This window comes from Schistocerca cancellata, chromosome 2, assembly GCF_023864275.1.
Source record: "Schistocerca cancellata isolate TAMUIC-IGC-003103 chromosome 2, iqSchCanc2.1, whole genome shotgun sequence".
Classification (NCBI taxonomy): domain Eukaryota; kingdom Metazoa; phylum Arthropoda; class Insecta; order Orthoptera; family Acrididae; genus Schistocerca; species Schistocerca cancellata.
This window is the reverse complement of record NC_064627.1, coordinates 74,497,111-74,506,683: the sequence shown is the minus strand read 5'-3', so window position 1 is coordinate 74,506,683 and position 9,573 is coordinate 74,497,111.

Genomic DNA, 9,573 nt, shown 5'->3' with positions numbered 1-9,573 from the left:
TGTTAGTAAGCAAAGAGGTGATGGTGTAAATGGGTTAACCAAACTGGCAACACATAACTGTTAAGTCGAACACTTTGCCACTTTCCACTTGACAGTTCTATTCAGTATTTAGCTCTGTAGATAATTTTAGGCCTCCTATTTGTATTAAGGAACTAAATTACAAACCATGCTGGTCAAAATTTCTAGACACCTCAAAGCAGTTTGTCTGTTATCAAAAATAACAATATGAAGTGTATGACAATATATTATACTTAGAAAGTTTACAGGAACTGAATAAAAAGAGAGTTTAACTTAATATAAATTAAGATAAAAATAGAAAAATAGGGGTTTATTCATGTGTTAAGTAACACACATTAATCTACACTGTCACTCATACACTCCTGGAAATTGAAATAAGAACACCGTGAATTCATTGTCCCAGGAAGGGGAAACTTTATTGACACATTCCTGGGGTCAGATACATCACATGATCACACTGACAGAACCACAGGCACATAGACACAGGGAACAGAGCATGCACAATGTCGGCACTAGTACAGTGTATATCCACCTTTCGCAGCAATGCAGGCTGCTATTCTCCCATGGAGACGATCGTAGAGATGCTGGATGTAGTCCTGTGGAACGGCTTGCCATGCCATTTCCACCTGGCGCCTCAGTTGGACCAGCGTTCGTGCTGGACGTGCAGACCGCGTGAAACGACGCTTCATCCAGTCCCAAACATGCTCAATGAGGGACAGATCCGGAGATCTTGCTGGCCAGGGTAGTTGACGTACACCTTCTAGAGCACGTTGGGTGGCACGGGATACATGCGGACGTGCATTGTCCTGTTGGAACAGCAAGTTCCCTTGCCGGTCTAGGAATGGTAGAACGATGGGTTCGATGACGGTTTGGAAGTACCGTGCAGTATTCAGTGTCCCCTCGAGGATCACCAGTGGTGTACGGCCAGTGTAGGAGATCGCTCCCCAGACCATGATGCCGGGTGTTGGCCCTGTGTGCCTCGGTCGTATGCAGTCCTGATTGTGGCGCTCACCTGCACGGCACCAAACACGCATACGACCATCATTGGCACCAAGGCAGAAGCGACTCTCATCGCTGAAGACGACACGTCTCCATTCGTCCCTCCATTCACGCCTGTCGCGACACCACTGGAGGCGGGCTGCACGATGTTGGGGCGTGAGCGGAAGACGGCCTAACGGTGTGCGGGACCGTAGCCCAGCTTCATGGAGACGGTTGCGAATGGTCCTCGCCGATACCCCAGGAGCAACAGTGTCCCTAATTTGCTGGGAAGTGGCGGTGCGGTCCCCTACGGCACTGCGTAGGATCCTACGGTCTTGGCGTGCATCCGTGCGTCGCTGCGGTCCGGTCTCAGGTCGACGGGCACGTGCACCTTCCGCCGACCACTGGCGACAACATCGATGTACTGTGGAGACCTCACGCCCCACGTGTTGAGCAATTCGGCGGTTCGTCCACCCGGCCTCCCGCATGCCCACTATACGCCCTCGCTCAAAATCCGTCAACTGCACATACGGTTCACGTCCACGCTGTCGCGGCATGCTACCAGTGTTAAAGACTGCGATGGAGCTCCGTATGCCACGGCAAACTGGCTGACACTGACGGCGGCGGTGCACAAATGCTGCGCAGCTAGCGCCATTCGATGGCCAACACCGGGGTTCCTGGTGTGTCCGCTGTGCCGTGCATGTGATCATTGCTTGTACAGCCCTCTCGCAGTGTCCGGAGCAAGTATGGTGTGTCTGACACACCAGTGTCAATGTGTTCTTTTTTCCATTTCCAGGAGTGTAGATGGCACACTTGAACCTCAAAGTATTTCAGTTGAACGTAATTTCTTGTCGATATTTTAATCTGGTAAGAGAACTCCAGTTACATGTAAGTTGGGCTGCCAATCTTTTCTCTGGTAAGAGAACTCCAGTTACATGTAAGTTGGGCTGCCAATCTCTAGTTTATAAAATTGATTCTTTGCAGTACTTTTTTATTTGCAAAGATAATTAAATTCTGATCACATTTATCAGCAGCTGTTTCATCCCTGAAAAATACTGCATGGAATACACATGATTTGGTCATACTGCATTGCTCTCAGAGTCAAAGAGCAGAAATATATTTGTGTATTTTTTTCAGTCAGATGTCAATTCATTTACAAAAAATCAAAATGCTAACAAACTCTACATAAACAATCCTAATCCAACCAAATACAGAACAATAACGTAAAAATCATTAAAAGATGCAAATTTTTTTCTATATGTTCTTCCTTTCTTGCTTTTAAATAGTTTACAATAAAATATAACCATGCAGTCACATATTAAATTTTTGCACTTTTTAATTACTTATTTTAGTAAAAGTTTACAGGGGAAATACTTTAAGTTTCATATACATCATCATTAAACACAGCACTGAATTTCATAGCTGTTCACTGACTTGCTGAGACATGCTTCCTATAAGTCATATTTGTAACATAGGTGCTAAATGAATTTACACTGAATTGTAATAATTAGTAATATTTAACCAAAAATGATTCTTATCAGTTATTCTAGAAACTTTAGGAGTGTGTATCTCATGAAATGAAACTGGCATCTTAGGATATTCAAATTAATATTTTACAATTGGAACTCTAATTTCCATACTTACTACAACAATTTTTCATTCTACAGCAAGTTTTCAACATCTTCTCCCTTGTTATTCATATATTCTTATTACTGATGATAGTTTTCAGGAGCTGCATTCCACATAAAAGATTTAGCTAGCTTACCATCTCATGTAGTTTCTTGAATACACCTTTTCCAAACTTGTCTTTTAAGAATCACTTGGAGGTAAGCAAAGAACAATGGTTGAAGAAATAAAAGGATGTTCAGTTTTAGGAGGAATGTTATTTCATTGCCTTATAGTTATGAAATCAAGCATTTTGCAACTATTTATTAGATTTTGTGTCCTATGAAGTAAATCTGTCCCACTAGTTTCAATACCACCCTCCACATACACTTATCCATTTTGTTAAAATAACCGAGGGTACATAGCTTCAAATAGTATTTGTATGCTACAAAGTGTCAGTAATACAAAGCATATGCCAGATTATCTTATTAACAAACTCTTTTGAGGTGCAAAGGCATCATACAGGATCATAGTGACTATTCCCATGGTATGCCTTTGCATACTAGATAATACTACTTGTGACTTGCCACGCCAGTGATTCTTGATTTTGAAAAGGGTGTTTGTCTCATAAATCTCAAACACTATTTGGCACATACAGTACATGCAAAAATGCTTTAATTGTAACTTCTCAGTCACTGCCTCGGTCATACCAGTTGGTGAGCCGGATAAAACATCCAATATAATGTTTGTCTTTCCAGTAACATAGGTAATTAAGAATTGAAACTCTTGAACAATCAAGCCTCACCTTGACAATCGCTTGTTATTCAGTTTAGCTATCGTCAAGAATTAAGGCCATATGGTGTACAAAGACCCTGGTTTTTGTGTCTGAAAAACTAGAATCTAAGCTCCTCAAAGGCTCAAACCACATACAGCGCCTCCAATTCAGTTATGGAATAGTTCCGTTCGTATTTACTGAGAACTCTGTTACCAACTGCAATGGTTTTGTGCACCATATTCCCTCCTTCTTTATGCTGTATTTGTCTTGAAATATGACAACCCCAAGGCCAGTGTAGGCGCTGTCTGTCGCAATACAGAAGTCATGTTCCAAGTTTGGGTGCGACAAGATTGGTGTCTGCAGTAATGTTGCCTTTAAAGATTGTAATTCACATATGACTGGGCCATCCTATACCCAGGGGGCTTCTTCCCCATCAGTTTATATAATCGAGCAGTGGCCAGTGATTTGACACAAATAATTTTTTATGAAAATTTACCTCCCCAAGAAAATCACACATAGCATTTTATTATTTCTCCATCACTTCAGCTTTCTCGGGGTTAGTTTCAATCCATTCGGCCAAGATTATATGGCCGAGGAACTAAACTCACGGCGAACCAAAATATGATTTTGTGATATTAGCTGTGTCACTATGTTCTTTAAAATCACGCAGAACCTCAGCTAAAGTCTGATTATGCCGCTCTCAAGTCGGTTCTGCTATCAACTGATCATCGATATAAATCGTCCCATGTTCCTTTAAGGTAAGCCTCAGAATGCTATCGAAACCTCTAATGAGAGTGGCAGAAGACGCGTTAAGTTCGAAGTGAAGTCAGGTGAACTGGTAGCACGTGCCACATGGAAGGAAGGCTGTGTATATCCTGCGTTCAGGATGCAATGTGATCGACCAGAAACTGTATCTAAGATCGATGGAGGATGTTTTGTACCAGTTTCTGTATATTCCTGACCGTTCAGTCTCACGCTCTATAAAAGTGTTAATTTGCCATTAGTCGAGCATCGATCATATCGATTTGTCTTGTTTTTCCACAATGCAAAGAGGGTTATGGTAAGTGGACGTTGCAGGCTCGACTGTTGCTTTGTCAAGCATTCGACTGATTTCTAAGAACACTCGGGATTGATACGGGAGTGGTATTGCATATAATGACACAAAGAATACTTTGTGTTTTTTGATGATAAACTTATACATGAATTCCTTAATGGTACCAGTTTTAGACCAAAATATCTCTGTGTTGGCCCTAAATATGGTTCATAGCTTTGCACTCTTGTTCTCCGCAATGCCCTGTACACTGTTGCACTCATCTTCGATAGATTGTAGTACATCCACCTGTCTTTCTTTCTCGTCTGACCCGCGTAAGACGGACTTGTAACGTCGTGAGGGTTGCATCTTCCTATTCCTGTTTGTTCCGACAACTGAGTTTCAAGCAGTTTGCAGGGATTTTGGCCTGGATCATGTGTCCCTCAAACTTGAAGATTCAAATATCATGTTTTCGCAGCATGACCTCGTCCTTGCCTAGGTCTGTAATTGCTTCCTGATGACCTAAAAAGTCTACTCCAAAGATGAAATTGATGGCGAGGTGAGGCGACAGGAGGAAGTTGGTTTCGAATGTATGTCCTTGACACTTTACTTCAAATATCTGTACCTCTGTGTACTTCCCTATGAGTGCGCCCTTAATTCGAGTCTAACTCAAGACTGCTACACTTGGTTGGTATGTAGTGTCGGATATTGCAGTAACCTGAAAGCCGCTGTCTCTGTCGAGAATGATCGTCAGCATGTGCTTTCCCACTGTAACTTTTAGTGTGGGGTGCACGTCTTCCCTAATGGGCTGGCTTGTCTCTTCTGGTAAGATTTGACCAAGATCTTTGTACTCCAGAAGGTTTATCAGGCGTGATCCGGTATACTGTGTGGGTACATTTTCAGTTGATGTCCCGCTCATATACCGTCAATTTTTTGCTGTAGTTCCCCCTCTCTGTTCCTCAGTGGCGTTTACATCACACACCTCAGCGATTACCAACTGTCGATTGTTCGAGTTTCGCTTCCTCCAGTTTTGATTGTACTGGCAGTCATCACGGTTGTTCCTGTTCCTATTCTCATTGTTATTCCAGGAATCATGCCTATTTCTTTGCGCTCCTTCGAGTTGTCGTGCGTTATCCCCATAACTACCACCTCCAGTATATCTAGGGTTGTCTTTTCGCCTATTCTAATTCCTATTGTTTTGAGGCCGGTGCGTCCTGTCTGTAACCGCACGCCTTGTTTTGGTATTATATGCTTCAAACGCATAAGCCAACTCGCGCAGTGTATTTTTGAAACTCTCAATGTTGTCTCCACAACGTCCTGTCAGCACCTGTTGACAATGAAGTTGTAGATTTATATAGAAAAATCTTATGACTTCCGAAGTGCTTAAGGGTTCGTCAAGAAACAAGTTTTTCTTCAGTAGTGATTCAAGGAACTTCGGGAGCTTCTAAACCCAGAAGCTTTGAGGTCAGAAGTCATCATAATTTCCTGTTTAAGTCTGTCTTGCATTTTTTTTTTAGACCAGTTGCTGGCCAAGAATGCGCCTTTGAATTCTTTGAATGATCTGCACGACGTTGCAATGCTTCTCATTCTTTCAGTGACTGGGCCTCCTGCGTGCCCGCTATAGAGTCCTGCTTATGCAGGAGAGGCCGGTCAGGTGGCAGCGTCCATTCGTACTGTGCAATGAAACTCGAGTGTTGGAAATTTTGAACCGAGAGGAAATGCTTGTAGTCAAATGCATTGGCGTTCCTCTCTGTATTCGACTCTCGATATTCAATATGGTAAAATTTCCTGCTCTCTGCACTTCAATGCTGCTGCAATTGCTGACACTGCCAGCGCTATGACTGTGACTATTAATGTGCGCTTCGCAACGACGAAGGGGTACACAGTTATGTGTTTCGTCACACACTTCACACGTACCCTGAACGGTGGGAGTGCGTCGTCTATTTTCTATTATATCGTCAGTACTACTGACAAACACATGTGACTGGCACGGAGTTTGCACTGATCACAGTTGTAATTACTTGATTACCTGCACCACATGTATTGTGTGCAGGGGGAGTATATCCTTGACTTTGCATGTAGTTTCCTGCTCGACATCGAGTCATATGTCCACCATGCGCGGTGCCTGCTTTAATTAAATGTGTCGTAATATGTAATTCAGTAGCAGCATCGTGAGATGCACGCATGCTACCATCTGCTGCCGTTGCATGGCACTTTCATAGCTTTCACACGTATTGGTCTATTGTTGGTGTATCGTAACGAGTTTTAATAAAAAAAAACTGAGTTAATGGATCAACGACGAACTGAAACGGGTGTCTTGCGACGTCCGCACCGAGCAGATACAACGAACGGAAACGAACAAAATGAGATTTAAAAAAAAAGTAGCGTCATTGTCTTGTATTGTTTGTTGGTTGGGGCGGTGGTTCGTGTCTTGACACTACTAAATTTTATTTCCTAACATTCGCGTTATTATTAGGTTTTGATACTACATTATTAGTTTAATATAAGTATATACTATAATATTTGATGTTACGTAAATATAAGTTCCCCTTTTTTTGAGGGGTGACTTTGTTCGATTGGCTTAATCTACAGGACAGCTTGCGCTACTTGTATAAAGATATTTCGCTCGCTTTTCTTTTATGCTTCGTAATTCACATGTTGCAAAGATTCTGCTACTGGGTAGGAACAGTGATTAAGTAAGACTGACCTTGGGGTTATACTACAATGTGGGAATGATGAAATAATGTTTATCTTATCGTCATCGTCTGCGCTACTTCGGCTTATTCTGGCTCCTCGGGTTCCGCAAGAATTTATTTCTGTTGTGCGTAAATGTTAGTCTGTTCTTCCACGATCTGCTCGATTCGAGTTTATTTTGCTCCAAGACGTCGAATCTTTGCCCATTGTTCGCGACTTTCTCCTGTGTCTTCCTTACAATTCGTTTTTCCTGCTCTTGTAGCGTGGCGAAGACCCATTTTGTCTTCGCCAATGTACTTCGTGCTACCATTATTTTTCTAACCTCGCTTTCTCTTTTGTCCTCATTCTCTTCTCTTTTTCCGTACCCGTAAAGAATTTGGCAATCATGTCCATTACGGACTTTGAGTCTAGGGTTGTTTCTGGAGTTGCTCTACGCGAGCTGCACTCACTCAGGTCGCGGCGCGGCGAAACTTTTCTCTTGTGAACCGTTCTCGGGATGCAGCATTTCCTTAACCTGGTGATGAACCATTACATCGTCATCCACATTACAGTCTACTGAATCTACATGTTCCGCTCTCTGCGCATCAGAATCACAAGAACTACTAGCATGATTGCTATGTCGCTCTGGACACAAATTAATTTTGCCAGTGACACACACGATTGACACCCTCTAGCCTGTTGCATGTTAAATGCGGAATGTGATTCACGTGTTTCACGTTCTAACTTAGCACGACTTCTCGTCCACGTACAGATCCTATTCACTTATTATACCTAAGAAAATCATTATGCCTAATTAAACTAACAATACCAAAAATAATATGCACAGATACACATGAAAAGTCACTGCAACACGCAAGAAACGCTTTATTCAACACAGCAGTTCGACTCGTGGAGTGGTGCAGAAACCACAAACACATAAACAAGAGACGAAAGAAAATTACATTTGAAATAAACATACAAATAGTAAATTTGGGCTCGAAATATCTATAGAAATTGGAACAAGTTACCTTCTCTGACCTATTGAAACCTTGATATACTGAATACTACCCAATCTGATATACAAGAAAAGTCCCAAGTTAATTATTCATCTGAAGTACAGCATTACAGACGAATTCTCACAAAAATACGGCTCGTGACTGGGTCAGGCAGAAAATGTGTCCTGACTGGGTCACAGACATACCAACCCGCCGCCGAAGAAAAAATTAATTAAGACCTGAGTGCGTTACGGACGAACCAAAGTTCGTGGCCCTGAAGTAGGGTCGCCAAAATGAAATGAGTGTGGTTGTTTTAAAAATGAAATATGTGCGTCAGCTGTACTATTAGACAAAGCCGCGCCTTAAAACGATTCACATAGTGGCGCAAGACTAGTACCTTCGGATACTGAATAGGGCAAGGCTCTGTCTTGCCAAAGCCTCCCCGCTGTCGACAGTACTGTGTCTCAGTCCCTGCATGTGCATATCAATTGCACCTCCTGCTCACCAGAATGCAACACATGAGCAGGCTGACCACCAAGCAGAAACTCACTGATGTTTCCTCACAAAGCAACACAGCCAATATTCGGCCATTGTCAGTGAGTGACTGTGCATTTACATGGCTATACAGATATTAAGGACAAAATCTATAAGAACGCCTCTGTAATAAAATAACAAGTAATTCCTTAAATGAAAACAGAATTAATGGTATCACAACATGATTTATTACACTAAAATGTCACAGCTTCCATTAAAACTGAACTTTGACAAAAATTTAAGACTTTAGATAAGCCCGCAATACTTTTTAGAAAACTAGCAACTTGTAGATGGTAAATGGAAAAATTGAAATGAAATTCCTAATGCTCCCCAAGAAAATTATTGTGGACAACGCTAAGAAACCTGACTTAAATCACGCAGGGAAAATACTCAATTAGGTGAGCCTACAGGTCTCTCGGAAAGAACGATCCCTAGCTTACTGAAATACCGCGAACTTCAATCTACACTCCTGGAAATTGAAATAAGAACACCGTGAATTCATTGTCCCAGGAAGGGGAAACTTTATTGACACATTCCTGGGGTCAGATACATCACATGATCACACTGACAGAACCACAGGCACATAGACACAGGCAACAGAGCATGCACAATGTCGGCACTAGTACAGTGTATATCCACCTTTCGCAGCAATGCAGGCTGCTATTCTCCCATGGAGACGATCGTAGAGATGCTGGATGTAGTCCTGTGGAACGGCTTGCCATGCCATTTCCACCTGGCGCCTCAGTTGGACCAGCGTTCGTGCTGGACGTGCAGACCGCGTGAGACGACGCTTCATCCAGTCCCAAACATGCTCAATGGGGGACAGATCCGGAGATCTTGCTGGCCAGGGTAGTTGACTTACACCTTCTAGAGCACGTTGGGTGGCACGGGATACAAGCGGACGTGCATTGTCCTGTTGGAACAGCAAGTTCCCTTGCCGGTCTAGGAATGGTAGAACGATGGGT